The sequence below is a fragment of the Callospermophilus lateralis genome (assembly GCF_048772815.1).
Source record: "Callospermophilus lateralis isolate mCalLat2 chromosome 11 unlocalized genomic scaffold, mCalLat2.hap1 SUPER_11_unloc_1, whole genome shotgun sequence".
NCBI lineage: Eukaryota > Metazoa > Chordata > Mammalia > Rodentia > Sciuridae > Callospermophilus > Callospermophilus lateralis.
In genome coordinates, this window is record NW_027510153.1 from 2,624,773 (window position 1) to 2,645,644 (window position 20,872).

A 20,872-nucleotide genomic window follows, 5' to 3' on the forward strand; every position below is an offset into this window, starting at 1 on the left:
AAGCATGAAAAGTAGTTAGGCCACTACCTAGTACACTAAATAGACTTAAATAACATCCCTCTCCCTTCTTCTTCCTTTATCTTTTCTTTGGCACAAGCCAGTCAGTCTGATTAGGGTGAACATTTGAAGATCTGATCATAGAAAAATAGGGGAAGGGAGGGAGGGAGGGAGGGAGAGAGAGAGAAAGAGAAAAAGAAATGGGCAGAGTAGGAGTGAGTTAGAGGGAAATCTGAAAATGTGGCAATGGCTATGGAATAGAGAAATGGACACTATTGAGGCAAAGAAAGCCAAATCTCCAGGCCTGCATTAAACATTCTTCTTCCTCTACCCCAATCCAGACACATAACACGTCCATAAATCACTGTCCTTCTTTGTAAGTACCAGACGGTAAATGCCATGAGACTAGTGACAACATTTATCACCAGGTAAACAGTTCCATATTGAGGTACCTCAGGCCAGCTCCTCACCATTTGGAAAAATTCTGTGGCACATGCCTGCTGTCCCAGACTTTTTTTGAAGGAGGTGTTTCAAACAACCCTGGACAAGAAATCTGAAGCAGCTAAGTCCTAATTCAGTTCAGTTTTGTTGTTGTTGTTGAGAATATATATATATATATATTCTGTTGTGTATATATATATACACACACATATATAATAGTTAGCTGTAATTACAAATTATATATTCACCTGTAAAATGGATACTGGTGCTCAGTGAAATTGTTGCTTGATATCCTATCCAGCATTCCATAAATCTGAGACTGTGAGGCTGGTTGGAAGTACTCATCACCTGATTTTAGCAGTCAGTGATAGATTCAACTAATCTTACAACTTCTAAAGAGATTTCTACCTGATCTCACCTTTGGTGTTACTAAAATTGGAAGAGTTCTATTTTTGTAATAGATTGAGCTATAAACTTAGGTAGAAGAAAAATTCTTTATCTTTAATTATTCTACTGATCTGCCCAAGCACTCACTTGCCTTAGTAGCATGAATTCTAATATCTATCTACTTTTTGAGATTTCTCTCATCTTCTGATTTGACCAAAAACTGTAAAAGATCAAGTGTCCCAAATTCAAAAGACAGACTAAGGTATAAGATGGATCTAGAACTACTTATCAGGGACTTTTGCTATCAATTTATTCTTGATGAACTGGGGGGGCAGGGAGAATCTTTCTTTGTGATTCTGAGACCAAATGAGCTGTCTTTGTCTGTACATCTTCCTGTCTGTCTCTGACTCTCTCAGCAAGTCTTCTCTTTATCCTAATTGTTCTCCCTTCCAATTTTTGTATCATTTTTCCTTAAAATTGTTAGAGTTAAATTTGCACAACCCTTCACCAAACTGAAAAAGAGGCAGAATGAAGGAAATCCCATATGTTGACAAATTAAAACAGCTAAACATTTAGCCTTAGGGAGAAAATCCTTTATCTCTGATTTGTCTTTCCTTGAGTTTCTCCTTGGACTTTCATTTTCTCATCACGGTAGTGATACATTGGTATGGGCAAAAGGAGTCACCCAGGTGGCCCAGCTGAGCCCACCATGGAATCGCCTTGGGGTTCTGAATAAAGAACATCCACAGTGTGCTTTGTTTTCTCTCTGTCTTCTATGAATATACTTTTCTTTGTGCTCTCATGGGCTTTGGCTGGGTCAAGATAAAATTTGAGCAATCAAAAATCCAGGGTTATATCAGTTGCCACCATTCTCACTACAATTTCAGACACTGGGGGAGTAAACAGTAAGTATACAAGTAATACAGATTTGGGAATCTAGTTGGTATCCAAACATCTTTTCAAAGGAATTTATTTTGCCTTGCCAAAGCTTCAAAAGTGTGTGAATTTTTGTTTTGTTATTCTTGGATTTTTTTTTTTGTTCCATTGCAACATGCCATCTCTCAGACACCTGATAGAGCTTTTAAGGCCCCCCATGGTACCTGGCTCTTGCTTCCTTCTCTAGATCCATTTCTCACCCCTCTCACCTTGCACACTCCACACCAGCCACACACTCCCCATATTCCCCTTGGATTCCAACATCTTTTCCACATGAGAACTCCAAGACAAGCATGCTTTTCCTACTCTTGTGGAATGTTTCAATGTTGCTTCCTTCCTCCTCCAAAAGACCTACTCCCAGCAAAAACACACAAGTCTTTGTTTGGCTCTTCCAATCCATGAAGCCAAGCATTCTTGTCTATTCTGTTATTCCTGCATGTCTGGAATTTAGAACAGTTCCTGACACCTAGGGAGTACTCAACAAATATTTATCAAATGGATGAACACATTTCTATTTTCTATTTAGAAAAGAAGGCAATTTGGCAATTGGACAGAGAGAAAATTATAGCTGTACTAAGAGCCAGGCAGAGGTACTGGGAAAGGGAAGGCAGGAAGACCTGCTCAGAGGTCTGGCCAGCACAAAGTCCAGTACTGGGAACAGTAGCTCCTCCCAAATACCTGGCACCAATCAGAATAATTCATCTTTTCACAACAGCAAATTCATTGCAAATGAAAATATATAAAACTTTATTGAAATATGAAATTGCAAATGAGAATGATCAGTTTGGGACCTTTGTGACAATCATGCAAAACGCATTCATTTGCTTGCTTTTATATGCAAGTAAAAAATGACACTTAATTTTTAACATTTGTTTACTTGGGGACAATTAACAGAGATCAGTTTTCATGAAACTTGGCAGCCTGATTCACCTAATTTTCCAATCAGCTAGGACAATATGGTTTCATTAAACACAGGATTCTTCTGGTGTAGAGAGTGGGTGACTCTGAAACTTTGAATATGTGATCCTTACTGATTCTGTGGATTGATAAATGTCATGGTCAGTTACCAACACAAGGTCTAATTCATGTCACTGGATGTAATATTTTGATGGAGTGCTAAATCATGCATGCATACCTTTTTACCTTCTGCTCTCTATTGCCCACAATTTATCTCATCTTACTATCTGCAAACAGACCAGCTTTTCTGACTGCGTCAGGCAGGCTTATCAGTAGCTTTGTATATGTTAAAAGATGAGGTTGGAATCATAGCATTGAGTTTTCTGGTGACAGTGTTTCATATTAATGGAGCCACAGTTAGGTATAGTAGCATCTAAGATAATTATCCCTGGAGTCAGAAAGATATGGGTTCTAATCCAGGTTCTGCATAATGCTTGCCACAGTGTCTTGGGCACTTTATCTTTCTCATTGGCAAATGGGGTCAATGATGAGAACATGTCTACATGGTGTGTGTCTGGGATAGTAAACTATACTGTGGAGGTGCAAGCAAAGAGTAATGACAAGGTAATATCATGATATACCAGAAGGGGGAAGGATTCTGAAATTCAGATAGATTCTGTTACAGTCCTAGAGTTAAGACATGGTCTGTGATCTTTCTAAGCTTCAATTTTTCTCATTTGCAGAGCATAGTTGATAATATCTAATTTCTATTTTTTTCTTTTTGAAATGTTAGCTCAGCATTTAGAATTGGTTTTACTTTCATTTCTAGCTTCCCTATTTTTTCTTTTTTAATTAGAACTTTATAGCTATACATAGTAGTTGTGTTATTCCCAACAAACTCATACATGCATGAAATTCAAATTCAGTTCATGATCTCTCCTTTTCCCTTCCTTCTTCCCCTTCCACCCACCCCACCCTGTTCTTCTTCAGTCCACTAGACTACAGTTAACTCTTGAGATTACCTTGGATGCTTGTAAAGTTTCCTATCTAGAACTTGATTCATGCAAGGTATTAAACAAAAAGGAATTATTATTATTATTACTACTACTACTACCATCATCATCTTTATTCATTATTCTTTGGGCACATTAGTTTCTTTCTTGATAAAATATGATAATGATAAAAACTCTGTTCCAATGCTGCAATTTGTCCACTTCATGATTCATCCCTCCCAGATGCAACTTCACTGCTGAGAGCACTGGCCTTCAGCCCAGACTCTCAGCTCCTGTTTTACCCTCTTCCCCTGTGCTCTCATTAACTACTACTCTTTACAATTAAATTGTGCAATGAATGTCGAGTACCTGGGTTGAAAGAATTCTGACATAGCACACTGAGTATAAATTTCCACCAACAGCCTTTCTGGTTGGATCATAATTCAGGGACCATTAATCACCTACCTGACCTCCAGGGCCCAGCAGAGGCAAAGGAGTTAATAAAGACGTCTTAGAGAAGAGGGGGAAAAATTGCAGCCAGTATTGGGAGTTTTCTTTGATGATCATGGGGTGTACTGCAGATGGCTGGAGACAGCCCTGGGTAATTATACACCTTAGGGTGTGATTTGGCGTCTAACAGATGGAGCAGTGGTCACTGTCTTATATGAAGACATAGGCAGTTTCAGTTTGTATGGTTTAAATTAAGATCCATTTGGCAAGAATATTCTCCTCTAGCCATAAATTTCCCTACCTTCTCCTGTTATAACAACTAAAATTCTTCCAATGAAGATTAACGTCTCCAAATCATCACTAGCAACTTTATTACAAAGATAACACTAATCCAATTTAACATTTTAAAATACTTTCTAGATTCTTTTCATTTTATCATATTTAATGATCAAATCAGACAGGTAAAAGATGCACTGTTTTCTCATTTCATAAAGGAAGAAACTGAGGTATTGAATGTTTGTATGATTTTCCAAGGGTCTCACAGCCACTGAATGAAAGATGAGGGGTAGCAAGTCACACTTTTGATCATATCCACTGCTTCCTCAATGGGTGTGATATGATTCAGAAGAAAGATTTTCACGTCAAAGTAGTTAAGCAATGAAAGCAGCATAAAGGATATCGTAGGGAATTATCTTAAAATATCAAATAGAGTTTGATTGCTCAGAAAGGAATTAGCTACAGCTTTGTTTGGAGACAGAAAAATATCATAAATGCCTTGGATACCATGTTTTATTGGTTGTCTCATGAACAAAAACATGATAAATTTAAAAGAGAATAGGTACTGATCTTGACAGATCTAGATTTTCTTCTGAAACTTCTTCCTTGAAATGCCGTCCTCTGGTTCCTGCTGAATAGTGTAGAATGCCAACCTTGCTGTATCGTGATGGGATTTGCATGAAGTAATGCCTGGTGCATAGTAGATGCTCCACTACTGGTAGGTAGAATTTGTTTGACTAGATTCTGTTCTTAGCTGCCAAAATTTCACAAAGTTCTATTAGTGAGGACACTTCTTCCAGAAGAGAGATTTCATTCATGCATGACATACATGTAAAATGTATGTGTGGTAAACTAAAAGTTCCAGATGTCATAGGATTCTGGTGCACATCTCTTGTTATCTTTATAGAAGGGACATAAAATTATGTGTTCTCGCAAACAACTTCCCAAGATTTTAGTTTTCTAACATTCAAAGATTTGCTTTTTGGCTTATGATTGTGTATCTGTGATGGTTTAAATTATTGTTCAACATATATTCACTTCCCTTTCTCTCCCAGCTATGATTGGGTTCATTCTCCACCTCACTGATCCTGGCTTAATCTTAACATGCTTCTGCCAATCAAACATTGGCAGCCATCACATAAGTGTGGCTATACACATGCTCATCCAGTTTGGCTTAGACTACGATACTCTCAAGACACACCATGGAAATAATTGGCTCAGGTAGATTTTGTGCATCTACCTAGCCCCAGATTGGGAGACACACAGAAGAACTCATTGCCCGTACTAAAAATAACAGACTAAAACCTGACCTGTTGCCTAGATTCTGGATTCTAGGGTGGCCCAGCCAAGTGGCCTCCAGTCCACAAAGTAATAAATATAACAATAAGTGATCAATGTTTAAACAACGGAATTTTGGGATGACTTGTTATATGGCATTATTATGGCAAGATTTATACCTGATATGGGTCAGCTTTTGATGGGAAGGGGCCTTTGTTCCATTCAGAATGAGGCATGGTCTTCCCCCTTATTTTTACCAGCTTTTCTTGCAATACCATTGGCATACAATAAACTATGTGTATTTATATTGTACAATTTGGCATATGTTAATATAGGTATCACCACAATCAAGAAAATAAACCGTCACCCATTAAGCTTAGAACACTTTGGTCATCCCTCCCTAACTCAACCCTGATCCTTCACCTCTGTCTTCAGGTAAACATTGACCCAACTTCTGCTACTACTGATCAGTATGTACTCTCCGGGAGATTTTTCTAGAAATATCCATTGTATATGTATTGAATTCTTTTAAATTGCTTGGCAATATTGTATTTTACAAAAACACATACTATTTTAGTCCATTCATCTACTGATGAACATTTGTGCTGTTTCCAGTTTGGAGTGATTAAGAAGAAAGTTGTAACAGGGCGAAGGAAGAGGGGACTGACTTGGAGCAAAGTATACTCCATGCTTATATAATTATGTCAAAATGAGCCCCAATATTATGTATAGCTATAATGCACTAATAAAAATGAAATTAAAAAGGTAAAAAGTTGCAAACCAGTTTTCTATCGTCATAGGCTTTAAGTTTTTGGAGTAACACCTAGAAGTCAAATAGCTGGGTCACAAGGTAGTTGTATTGTAACTTAAGCTTCACATCTAAGTAAAGAAGTGACTAATCAACTCTTCAGAGGGCATCTACTTGTCAAGCCCTGGTCTAAACCTACTGCAGTGCCTTGCCTCACTCTCAGGAGTATGGGGAAGCCCCTCTTGGCCTTATGATGCCTTTGACTTTTAGCACCTGGGTTTCTGCTTTTCTCTCTGATAGTTTCATTCTCAAGCAGACTTTTATCACAAAATGTTCAGGAGGTCACTACCACATCAGCCTGCCATCTCACTAGGTCAGCAGCTTCCAGGAAAAGAGAGTTCCTCCTTCCTGCATGACTTAGCAAAGCCCAGTGTCTACTTTTTCTTGACTGACTAGGGTCCATGCTTATTCATGAACTGTGCAGGGACATAGAGTAAGCCTATCCTCAGTTTAGGGACAGGACATCAGATCAGCCTCCCTAGAGGACATTGTCAGAGAGCTGGGGAGAAATGATTGTCCAAAGGACAGGCAGGAGCCTTCTGCCAAAACAAAGAAGAGACAGGCAAACACACTACTGTGGTTTGGATCTTAAATGTCCCCCGAAGCCAAATGTCGAGAGCTTGGTCTCCAGCCAGTGGTGCTTTGGTGGTGGTAGAACCTTGAGGAGGTGGGGCCTGGTGGAAGGAAGTCAGGTCATGGGAGGCTGAACTTGAACGGGATATCTGGACCCTGGCCAAGCACTCACAGTCTTGCTTCCCAGAAACTGTAAGTTGAGCAGTTTCCTCTGTTGTGTGCCCAAAGGCAACAGGGTCAAGTGACCATGGACAGAAATCTCTGGAACTATGAGCCAAAAAAATCTTTCCTCTTATAAGATGATTTTCTTTAGAAAATTTTTCTTAGCAATGAAAAGTTGACTAACATACTTTTGATTAAACCATGACAAAGAAAACCCTGCTAAAGTGATTGCAATAAAATCATGTTAATATTTGTGGCTTCACATTATACTAAGTGGTTTCCAGTGCCAAATTGAATTTTTCAGCTGTACCTCGTCCCTTCCTCTTATCATCTTGCATGGCCCAGAATGTCCATATTATATCCCAGATTTTGAATCCTTCCATCATTCAATATCAGTGACATATTAAAGGAAGCTAAGTCTATGGGAGCTTTACAAAACAAGGAGGAGAAGAAGAAAGAAAAGGAGAAAGAGGAAGAGAAGCAGCTGAAGCAAGAAAGAATAGGATAAACCCAATGTTCTGTCTCCCTCTAAAAGTCCACAAGTCTATGATTCTACACTTGTTCGACAACTGTAGAATTCTCTGATATTAGGACTCCAAGGTTTCTTGAGGCAATGCATGCTCTTGAGGAGTCCACATTCTAATCTTGTTACCAAGTTCAGATCATGAGGTTGATACACCCCTGAGGACAGGTTGACATTTTGATTGTCTTAGTTAGGGAACTAGGGAAACTGCATTAACAAGCAAATAAATTTATGGGATGCTAGTGCTAAAATGAATCTCATTGTTTATCAGCAGCTTTTAAGAAGTGAAATATGTATGCATCCCTAAGAACCAGGGGAGCTCACTGGTGAGAAATGTTTCTCTTTTCTGCTTCTCTAATGCACAGAGAAAGAAAGAGAAATCTACAGACTATGTAGATTTCTGTCTCATCCGTGTAGTCACTGTAGTATCAATGAGAGTCTGCTCCAAGGAATGGAAGGAACCTCTTATTATCTTCCCTGCTCCCAAATCAGCCTCTGTAGCTCATAGTAGATCACTAAGCACCTCCCATTCCCTTCTATTATGGTTAGGATCTAAAATGTCCCTCAGAAGCTCATATATTGAAAGCATGGTTCCCAATGCAGCAAGGTTTGGAAGTGGAGCCTTTAGGCAATGATGGAATTGTGATGGCTCTGACCATGGATAGACCAATGGCAGGTAGGGCTTAGTTGGAGGAAGTAGGTCACGGAGGGTGTGCCCTGAAAGATTTTATCTTCTTCCAGGTGGCTTCTTTGCATTCATTCATTCATTCATTCATATTCATATTCTATCTATCTATCTATCTATCTATCTATCTATCTATCTATCTATTTCTATCTCAATTTCCTTCTTCCTTCAAGTTACCATGAACTGAGCAGCTCTGTTCTGCCATGCCCTTTCTGCCATGAGGTTTCTACATCCTGTGAAACCATGAGCCAAATTAATTCTTTCCTCCTCTGAGTTGTTCTTGTCAGGTATTTTGGCCACAGTGATAAAAAGCTGATCTGCAGATCCCTAAGATTTCAATATGATTCCTTCTCCTTGTAGTGATCATTTCATACTCCATTTCTTGCAATTTCTTTTCTCTAAGACAGTAAGATTTTAAAAATCCTTGCTTTTCAGAGAAGTTGCATTGTCTAATGGAAAGGCAGGGCTGTGATGTTAGGAAAACTAAGTATAAATCTGACCTGACACTAGCTAGCTGAGCCTTTTGGCAAGTGGCAGTGAGCTTCAATAGCCTCATTCATAAGACCTTCACTGGGAAGATTTAGTGAGCCATCACATGTACTATGTTGGGGACAGAAGAGGAATATGATAAACGGTAATTCTCTACCATCACTTTTTGCTGTCCTTGAAATATTTTCCCCAAGGGATTTAACACTTCCTAAAAAACTTCAGTTCAAAGAATAGAAAATGGGTAAGTGGACAAACCATGGGTCATGTTATAAGTTAAACAACACCTCAGTGCTCTCTTGCTGTTTGGTTTTGCTTGATGCAGAATACAGTAGACTCTTTCTACCACCAATTAGTAATTAAAATAATTGGATTTTCTGTAGCAATCTTAACTTCCCATATTCATTCTCTCTTCTAGTTCACTAATACCATATTCCACAAAATCTAGCATTTCAAAATCTAAACTACTCTCTAGATCTCACCCACTGGAGGAATTCACAAAACTTTTGCAGAGATTTGGTATTCAGGAAATATGATCATTTAGAACTTACATTCTTCATACTTAATGTAAACAACATAGACCCCATACTATAGCCCACTGTTAACCAATCCTAAATGATTCTTACAGAAACAGAAAAAGCAATCCTAAAATTTATACAATAAAACAACAACAACAAAAATGTCCAAATAGTCAAAACAATTTGGGGCAAGAAGAACAAAGCTGGAAGCATTATATTTCCTGACATCAAAATATATTATAAAGCTACAGTCATCAAAACAATAAGACATGAAAACAAGCACACAGGCCAAAGGCACAGAAGAGAGGGCCCAGAAATAAACCCACATTAGTACAATGAACTGATCTTTTACAAACAGGTCAAGAAAATACAACAGGGGAAAAAAATACTTGCTTCAATTAATCATGTTGGGAAAACTAGATATCCCCAAGCAAAAGGAAAAATTAGACACTCATTTTATACAAGAACAGAAATCACCTCAAAGTGGATTAAATAAATCTGAGACTTGAAACTATAAAACTCCTAGAAGAAAAGAGGGGAAAAGAATCTTGTCATTGGTTTTGGCAATGATTCTTGGAGTAAGACTCAAAAAAAGCTGATAAAAAAAAATCAAAAGTAGACAATTGGAATTATATCAAATTTAAAAAGGAAAACAAACCACACAACTAAAAACCAACCTAGGAGAAAATACACACGATCCACATCTATGATAAATGTTTAATATCAAAAATATGTAAGAAATGCCTGACATTTGATATCCAATAGCAAAAACAATCTGATTTTTAAAATAGGCAAGGGAGGGGTTTAACCATTTCCTCAAAGAACACACACAAATGGCCATGTTCAAGTACTAATCTTCAGGGAAATGCAAGTCAATATCACCACGAAACATGACATCATATATTTCAGAATAGCTGCTATCAAGACAATAAAACACAGCAAGTGTTAACAAGGATATGGAGAAATTGGAATTGTTGCCCATTATTGGTGGGAATATAAAATTAAAAACAAAAAAAAATATATCATCTAGCAATTCTGCTTCCAAATACGAACACACTGGAATTGAAATCAGTATTTCAAGGGCCTCTTTTGTTTTTTTAGTACCAGGGATTGAACACAGGGGCACTCAACCACTGAGCCACATCCTTAGTCCCTTTTTATATTTTAGTTTGAAACAGGGCCTCACTAATTTACTTAGGATACCACCAAGTTGCTGAGCCTGGCTTTGAACTTGTGATCCTTCTGTCTCCACCTCCAGAGCCCCTGGAATTATAGGCATGTACCATCACCCATGATGGTTGAAATCAGTATTTCAAAAGTCTCTGCACTCTTATGTTCATTGTAACATTATTCAAAATAACCCAGAAGTGGAAGCAACCTAAATGTTTATTGACAGATAAATGGATAAAGAAAATATGACGCATACAAACAATTTTTTCAGCCTTAATAAAGCAGAAAATTGTGCTGTTTGCAACAATATGAATGAAACTGAAGGACATTATGTTAAGTATATTATGGCATAACACTTTTATCAGGAATCTAAAGAGTCAAAGCAGAGAGTGAAATGGTAGTTTCTAGCATCTGGGAGGAGGAAGGAGGAGAAAGGCAGAGTAATTGGGGGAAAAAAGAAAATATATTCTTTTCCAGCATAAGTTGTCAGTATTTTGATTGGTAAAGGTCAGGACAGATTTAGATAAGAAGATAAAGAAAAGCCCCTTCACAAGTGTGGTTGATAACAAAATATGGCCACAAACTCCCTCATCATTTTATGCATGTACCATTGCAATGTGGCATTGAATGGCTTCTATAAAAAGGTGGGGTTTATTTCCCTAACCTCTGACATTTTGAACACCTTTGTATGTGTATGAGCATTGTGATGGGCTTGGACCAATAGACCAGACAATATCCAATTTCTTTAAAAATTCCCTCTAGAAATCTTGTAGCTTTTTTTGCTTTTTGTTTTAGTCTTGTAAAATCCAACTGCCATGTGAGGAAGTCTGAGCAAGCCAGGTGGGAAGGTTTCACAGAGGAGATGTTTAGGCCAACAGCCCCAAAGAACTGTCAGACATATAAGGGAAATCATCAGATGCCCTCCAGCCAACCTGCCAATAAGCAAATCAAGAGACCTTAGGGATTTAAGGTTCCATGAAGCTCTAAAAAATGCACCACTCATCACTTGTTTTTAGCCAATTCCTCAAAATTTATTATCATAATACTTTAGGAAATCTAAACTTACATTCATACAATGAAGTCTTAGATTTAGAAGAAATCTGGAAAAAAACAAACAAACAAGTGTGCACTGGGTGACCTCAAATCCCTTAATATGTTTATTTGCCTCACATAATTACTTATAGGAACCCCTCCCCTCATCTCAAAGTGATTCCAGTTTGAGTAAGATGTAGGATGACCACACTTTTTTGGAGAAATCTCATCTACAGTATCTCAGATAATTTCAGCATTAAATTTCCAGCTATGGGATGATCATGATTTCAGAAGCCAATACCATTCCATTTGAGAGTATTTGACTTAAAGCATTTGCTTGTGTTAAGACCCACTTTCTTATATCTTCCATTTATTAGTCTTTCACATTTAAAGACAACCGTCTCACTAGACTCAGTCTCATACAAGGATGCACACATACATACAAAACCAGTTTTTTTTTCTCTTTGTTAGCAATCCTAACTTCTTCAAAATTTCTCTAGATGTCCCAAGTTCAAAGCCAGCCTTAGCAAGTTAGCGAGGTCCTAAGCAACTTAGCGAAACCTTTCTCAAAATAAAAAGGGCTAGGGATATGGCTCAGTGGTTAAGCGCCTCTGAATTCAATATCAACTGCCAAAAAGCAAACAAACAAAAAACAAGAGGAATAAGAAGAAAAAATTATTCCCTTGTAAGAGTTAAAGAATTCTTGGTTATCCTTTGTTCTTGGTTATCCTTTGTCATCCTCTTTTCTAAATATAATATTTTAATAAAATTGGAAATTTTACTTTTGGACAGAGATGGTAGGTCTATTCTCTGTTATTCCCTCATTGGCCAAAAATGTCCCATTTCATGAAATTCTTACTAATACCTCCACATATCCTGGCAACCACATTCAAGTGTTATAGATTTTGTTTGTTAGAGTATTGAGCAGATAATTTATATCTATGGAGAATGAATAAGAGAAAATGAGCTTATTACCTAAAGCAGCTGAAACATAAAAAGAGGTTTGTGGTACAATGGAACCTACCAAATTTTTGAAGAATGTATGAGACAGCATGAGTCTTTGCTGAAGAACGTGAACTTCAGGATCTGATAGAACTGAGTTTAATCCAGGCCCCACCATCTATTCTCCGTCTAACCTTGTGTGAGTGCTTTAATTTCTCTAAGACTATGCAACTACATCTGCAAGATACAGATTTGGCTACTTCAATATTATATGACTGTGAAAACTTAGTGAACAGTGCAAGGCACTTAAAAGCAACTTAATGAATGTTTATTTTTATTAGCAGCTTGGAATCAGAATCAGATTGTAGGCTTTATTTAATAACTTGTATAATTTGAGTTTCTTAACCTCTTTGAATGTCAATTCTGTATTTTTGTGATCTGATTAATACAGCTTACCTTGTAGGGATGTTGATGGTTTAATTCTTCAAAAGTTGGCAAAGCACACAAAGCAAGGGCAAGTTCTGTAATCTAGGGGAAAACATAGCTTTAGCATATGTCTCCAACTGATTTGGCCCATGCTCTCATATGTATTATGATCATAAATTTTGCAACTCATATAGGAAATGGCCAAGTAAATTATCACTTTAATAAGAGCTATTTTGGAGAAAGTCAGAGTGTTTTGGGATCCTAGAGAGGAAAATGACCAAGCAAGATTTACCAGAGGAAATGATATCTAAACCCATGTTGAGAGATGAGTCAATGAGAGTAGATGAAACTGACATGGTGGGGTAAGAGGAACACAAAGAGAGAGCTCAGGTGTGAGAGAAGCTTTGGAAACAGAGACATCCTGGCCAATAAGAGTAATAAAAGAAATGTAGTACTCATAGGTATCAGACACTATTTGGAGCACCTTAAAATTATTATTGAAATTGATCCTCCTACAGTCTTATACTTAGGATTATAATTACTATTTCAAAAGTGAAAAAAACTGGATCCCAGTTAAAGGTCATGATTTCACACAAGTTTAAATAAAAGAATGAGCTAGGGTTGGAACTTAACGCTTCTGATTCCAAAGCCAATATTTCCCAAGTCCAAGAGAATAAAGAACTTGGAAAGAGAAGAAGCTATGACACCGATGTTTGCAACCACAGTCCTGGGGACAGGGGTAGCGAGTGCTCCTGGGCCCTTCCTGCATCTTTTTGGAAGGTGGCATGATGAAGGCAGGTGTACCCAATGTTGTCCTCCCCAAGGGATCTTCAAACTTAATCCTTCAGAGAAAACAAGCAGTGGCCTTTGGAAAGCATGATTCTCAGATGGTCTTGATGCTCAGGAGGCCGAACATCTTTACTAAACAGCAAGAACTTTACAAAAACTGCAACAGAACAGAACCCGCAGGCCTCACAGGGAGAAGCCTCTCTTTAGACAGGATCCTGAACACTTAGACCTGATCAGCAACTGCTGTCTCCCTGGGAATTTGTGTCCTACCATGAGTGATTACAGCTTTCTGTAAGCACAAGTGGCCTTCCTGATAAAATTCAGCTCTACAGAATTAGGGAAGAGGCCCTCATTTGGTTATTTTTCAAGGCCTTTCCTATCTCAGGCCAGCAGCTTTATTGTTCTGTGGCTGCTTCAAAGGACCTTCTCTGGAAAAACTTGCATATTTTCTCCCTGAGCCTTATCGGCCTCCCTCACACCCGCTCACTGGCCTGATGGTGACTCCACATAAGCAGCAGAAAGCTCCAAATCTGAGCTGAGCAACTGCTCACTTTGGGCCAGCTGCAAAAATCCCCCTGGCATCTGTGCTGGAAGTTCAGAAGTCCCTGGATAAGCCTTTTCTCCAAGTCTTGACCATGCTGCAGTCAGCTGCAGACAGGAGGGCACCCTGGGCCTCAGACCTACAAGACCCAGTGAATCCCCCAACATGCCAGGCCTCCAACCACTCAGAGCTGGCAATGCTCCTAATGATGTCATGTGCTGCTGGCGCTTTTTTTCTGTGTTTGAACCATGAGTATGAATCAGAAAGAGGACAGAGACACTGTTGTGTGAAAGTGACAGTTTTCTACTCAAATGAACTTGAGGAACCTCATGATACCTTTATGGTAGATCATACATATTACCTGAATTTTCAAAGTTTCATTCTCATCTATAAACAGTGATAACAAAACCAACTTTACAGTGCAGCTGAGATTGTTAGATGAAAAAAACACAAGGCAATTTTTTTTTCGTTAAAGATTTTTCAAAAACTTTTAGCTGCTATCAATATGGTTTTCCTCTGAAGAAGACAATGAGAGAGAACACAGAGCAAAGTACAACAGCCTATTAATCTTCTCCCTACTATTTGATGTTTGGGAAAGTTGATGTTCAAAAAATATGTGTTTAAGTCGAATTTAACTTCTAAAGAAGACCCCAGAACTCCAGAGAAGGCAAAGGGATTTGGAATCAGGACACAGGGTTTACTTTATATTATAGTAATAGACCCAGAATGGTGACTTGCACTTTTGCAACAATATCTGACATTAAGCATAAATACTTTATCTCATTAAGTGTCAGATACCTCTGCAAAATGGGTATAATGATATTGTCACATATCTGGAAAGGATAATCACAGAAACCCTGTACCAAAGAGAATCTTTTTTTCAATTCATTAATGCATTTTAAGGTAAAGAATTTCCTCTGTGTTGGGCATGCCACTTATGGTCCCCTTGACTCCATACAAGACACTAAAAAGCAGCATTTGGTACCTCTATTACAGAGACAAAGGGACTGAAAATGAGAAAACTGTCTTGCTAAATGTCACACATACTTACTCCAGCCTCTCAGTTGCTCACCCTACATGGAAATCATCCCGAGTTCTCTTATTCTCCTCCTCCCCAAATCAAGCATCAAGCTCTTCTAAAACCCAGTTATACTTTCTTGGGTGTGCTTCAGCAGTACAGCATTTGTTTGGTATGTGCAAGGGCATGAGTTTGATACCCAGCACCACCAAAAAACAAACAAACAAACAAACAAACAAAAAAAAAACAGAATATGACCAGGTATTCCTCTGTATGGTCTCCTTAATCCTCCATCAAGTCTATTTTCTAGAGTAGCAGTTTTGAAATCCTATTAGCTTGTATTAATCTACAACTTAAAACATCCTGTTGCTTCCTATTATATTCCTAACAAAAGCTAAAGTCCAAGCAATGGCACAAGGCCTTGCGTATTTGGATACTATTCAGCTTCTAAGACTTTAGTTATGCCCATTTTATCCACTCTGCTCAGCCATATTAATGTATTTGTCCTTCCTTCTTTAGGACAAAGACACTTCTATCTCAGGGCCTTTGCACTTGCTTCTATTGAGGTCTGGAATGCCTTTCATCACAGAGCCGCCTGCTGGCATTTTCAAACTCATTCATGTCTTCTCAAATTTATAACCCCTGATCTTAAAAAATGATGAAGTATGTTAATAAACAAAAGTGTGTTGTCTCTGTTAAAAAAAAATTCCAGCTTATCAGGGAAATTTCCCCTGATTTATCACCATAAAAAGGCAAATTGGGCTCTCTTGCCATTCACTAAACCTTCCAACTCTATTTTTCCTCTTACCACCTATTGCTACCTGCTGTAATATTAGGTATGCTTTAAATTTGTTCATTTTTTTGTCAACACTGGAAGCTCCATACGGACTGTGAATAAAACTTTTTTTTCCCAGCTCCATCAAATTAAATTTTGCATAAATTATAATGTATTTATTTTAATGTACAGTTTGATGATATTTTACAAACGAATACATGTTAATCTGACCCAGAACATTTTTATCACCTCAAATAGTTTTCTGTGACCTACTCTCCATCCTAAGCAGATTGATCTGATTTCTACAATAGAAATTACCTTTTCTAGAATTCATTTAAGTGGAATTTTACAATATTTACTCTTGTGTGTCTGGCTCCTTTCAGCCAATAAAATGTTTCTGAGATTTATCCATGTCCTTCTGAAGATCACCTCTTTGTTGTTTTATTACTAAATAGTATTTCATTGTGATGAATAGAACATAATTTATCTATTGACCTATTGATAAACAATTGTGCTATTGCCAGGTTTGGACTATAATGAATGATCTGCTATGAATGAATGTGTTAAGTCATTTTTGTGAGTGTAGGTTCATTTTGCTTAAATACATAGAAATAGAACCATTAGGTAGTAGATTAAGTACACATTTAACTTGGATCTAGATTTCTATTTTTTATTTCTGATATCTCCCCACAATCCAGAGTAGCACGAGCCATGCACTCACTACATATCCATTAATTGAAAAACTTCAATAATGACCAGTGAACATAACTCTAGATCACTTTGAAGCCCAAGTTAGAAGTTGGTCACTGCTCCAAATTGATGGGCAGGGGAGTGGGGTGGGGGATTTGTGATGCACAGGATATGCCCGCAGCTGGTGTGAACAGAGCCTGTGTGGGCAATCTCCATGGTCCCTTGGTGAAACCATTCAAAAGGAGCATGAGCAGATACAACCCTGACACCAGGCAATGTTTCTCTCTCTGGCCTTTATATTTAACAGGGCTTGCCTGGCTGTTTCCTTCCCACCAGGGAGCGGCTGTTATAATCCCCAGAGCTCTCCCTCTCCAGACTTTTGCAATCCCATTATCCTCCCGCTGGAGAGACAAGCTCATCTGACATCACCGCCAGTGTGGAGACTGTGTGGATGTGCTGAATTCACCACCTGGTGACTACAATTAAAATTCGTCTCCTTTGATTTATTTTGGTTGGGGGAGAGAAATCACTTATGTTCTTGGAGATGCAGATAAGAGATGATATATGTCCCATCTATTTCCCTGATAGCAACACTTCCTACAGCCAACCCAGATGGAAGAGAAGCTTCAATCACACCCACACTTGACTACCTGCATCCCAGGAAAGATGAGGTGGTAGAGAGAGAAAAGGGAAGAGAAGAAAAGGAGTCCTCTAGGGTGAGGAGGTAATGAGAAACATACATGATTTTTCTGGGAATGGGATTTAATCCAAAGAGAGAAATACATCCTCTTGAAATATAGCATTTTCTGTTCCAGCTGAGAATGCAGCGTCCCTTTCTAATCAACTGAATAGTGTCAGATACCACCTTGAAGATGATCTAATCCAAGAGTTCTTATCCTAGAACCTGGGGATGGACTTCTAGAGGATTCAGGACTCCCCACATAGGGAAGGCAGTAAAGGCATCTATATTTACTCCAAAGATATCTAAGACTACAAAAGAGGTTAAAAATAATAAGCAAACCTAGTCAAATATCTTTATTTTATAGTTGGGAATATTTAAGTCTAGAGAGGTACCAAAAAATGTACCCAAATCCATATAGTTGTTAAAACTAACACCCAAGTAAGTTCCTGACCCTGGCCTTTGGTCCATTTCACCTGGAAGCTAGCCTGCACACCTGTTAGGAAGAATGATGGTTGCTGTGTCTTCCACCATAGCTACTCCTGGAGTTGACAAGGCAGTAATTCGGGCAACTCATTTCCTCAAGGTGCAGTTAGTAGTAGGTATAAATTGGTGCAACGTCAGAGGTCATGATTCTAATCCTTCTTTTTAACAACAAACCATTTGCTCCCCAATGCTCCCCACCCCCATCTTCAGGCCCGAATAAGAACAGTGCATTGTTCAAATTGGCCAATCAGATTAATTCTCTCATGTGATTGGCCCAAGACCTGGGCACATAATTCAAGCTGAGCCAATCAGAACCCTCTTCTGCAGTTTTTTTTTAATTAAAATGGGAAGTGAGTTCTTGTCTTGATTTTTCTAGAGAAATAGAACAGCAGATACCAGATGAAATGGAAGCTGCACAGAAAAGGCTGTTGGGCTTGAGGATGTAGCTTTGTAGCAAAAACATGCTTTGGAGAACCTGGGTTCCATCCCCAGCACTACCAAAAACAGGGAGTGGAGAGAGAAGGCTGGGGGAATGAGACTGGCAGCAGGAATGAGGAGGAAAGACAAAGAAAACAGTGTCCTGATATCAGTCCTTTGGTCTTTCCTTCATTTATTTCCTATCACTTCCTTATCCGTGAGCTTTCCCAGTAGGTTCCTAATAATTTTGTTTTGGGGGGAGGTGAAGTGGAGGAAGATGTTTGGATAAGTTAACACCAATTAAATATTCCATTTGCTACTGAATAAATTCTGCCTAATACAGTGCCTAAGTGTTGATAAGCACTTCCCTTAAGCACAGACCATGTCCTTTGGACTTATTCTTTGGGAAAACCTTCAATATATTTCCAACAACCATTTCTATACCTTCTGTGTCAATATGGACCGGGAAGACGCTTGGGGTACTGACTGCTCCACTGAAAACGGATCCCCCCAAGCATCAAAACTCACTCTTTTCCAGTCTCAAAGTCACAAGGTGGGTTTCTCGGGCCTTTTCTCTACCTCCAATTTTTCTTTCACTCTATCTCTTCTAATACGCTCTCCTGCTGTATCTTTTCAGATCCATGGAGCTCTGATGCCCCCTGCTGCTGGCTGTTGGCGGCAAGAGGCACACATTTTTCTGGCTGCTAGGTTTTCATTCCAGGTTTCCCTGCCTTCCTGTCATCTGTGCTAGTTCTTTCTTCTCTCGTGTTTTTCTCTTGTTATTGAAGTGTCTGGCTCTGTTTTCTCACCATCTTTCTGGGCCTCTGTGTCCTCTCAAATTTTTTTCTGCAGCACATCTCTCTCAGCTTCTCTCCTCTCTCAATTTCAGTTTCTGATTTTGTTCTCTGCCCTCAATCTGCTATTTCAGTCCCTGTCTCACAATTCCTGGGACCTGTTTCTGTCTCATTTTCTGTTACACACCCTCACACATTCATTGGCAAAATGTTTTCTTTTGTAGAGAAACCCACCAAATGTTCCTCTCCCTGTCTAAGTGCATTTCACGAGGAGGAAGTCAGGCTCAGTGAATACCTGAGGTGACCAGCATTTTGCAAAGAGGGTTATTCTGAGAAATAAATCATGTTCACTGAGTTCCAGAAAGTTAGATTACGTCCAGCATTCACTCCCAGCTCACTCTGTGATGTTGGGCAAATAATTATCCCTTTTAGAGCTACAAATTTTTAAAACTATAGGGATCATGGGGACTACAGGTGGGGTGAGAGCATTGGAGAGCTCGGGCATCATTCAGAAACAAGAAGGGAGTCCTGGTCTCAGACTCACCATGAGAGGATCGCACTTGCCACATCTGTGTCTCTGAAGCTCTGCGTGTGAGATGCCTGCTCAGTGGGTCCTGCTGACGGATTGATTCTTTTGTTGACAAATAGGACTAATATTCCAAGAACCCCACTGGTCCGAGTTTGTTTCTCTGCCAAAGTGAGTTGTCATTAGCATCTGATTCAAACACCCAAACAACCTCCCCAAAATGACTCTCCATCCATCTGTTAAACGGAGGGGATGTGATTCCTGGTAGTGCCTGTGACTTTCCAAGGAGAATACTGGCTTGAGGGTAGCACGGGAGAGTGTGCATCCCACACTACCAGGCCAGCCACACTGCAAAAGTCATGGCACAGCCGTGCTGGCAGTTTCCCTGCAAGGTCAACTGTTTCGTGGATAAGAAAACCAAGATTTGAAAAGCTTAGGTAAATTAATAAACAGTATGTAGCTGGACCAGGGTTTACACCTGAGATGTTCAGATGAAAAAAAAAAAAACCTCATAAAAATAAATGAAAAGCATTGGCCTGATTATGAAGAGGAAATCTTGGACTAGTAGTTTCTACTTTTTGGCATAAATTCCTCCATAAATGATATAACAGAGGATTTGTGTTCCAGGGTCTCTTTAAGTTGTAACAGATGAAGGTCCTGTCCCTCTATTATCCACAACTTTCTCTGACGTCTTTCCAATTTTTTCTCTTTCTTACTTTATGAGAACCTCAATGTGTCTATAATTCCACATCAGTGCATTTCTCAAAAACTTTTCTTTTCTCACAATGCCTTAGCACCTCATTCTTCTAAATGTAGGAAATACTAAGTTTTTGGTTTTGTTTTCTGAAGACAGAAAGAGTGGGAGGAAGTAACTCAAGCCTGGAAGCCAGGAGAGTGAAATATAAAAGGCAAGAAGAAAAAACGGAAGGGGAAAAAAATATTAACAAGTCCTCTGACATTTTACAAGATTAATTTAAGACATGACAGAACCTTTATTATAGGTTCACACTTTGCCTTTAGGTACTGATGGCTAAGGATGACCAAACATATTGAAAGACAAAGACTGAGAAGCCAACTGAATATCAAATTGGGGGCTGAAATTTTTAAATCTCTTATATTACCAAATAATCCAATAAGAGGACAGTATATGCTTTATAAGGTATGCCTTTGAAAACACC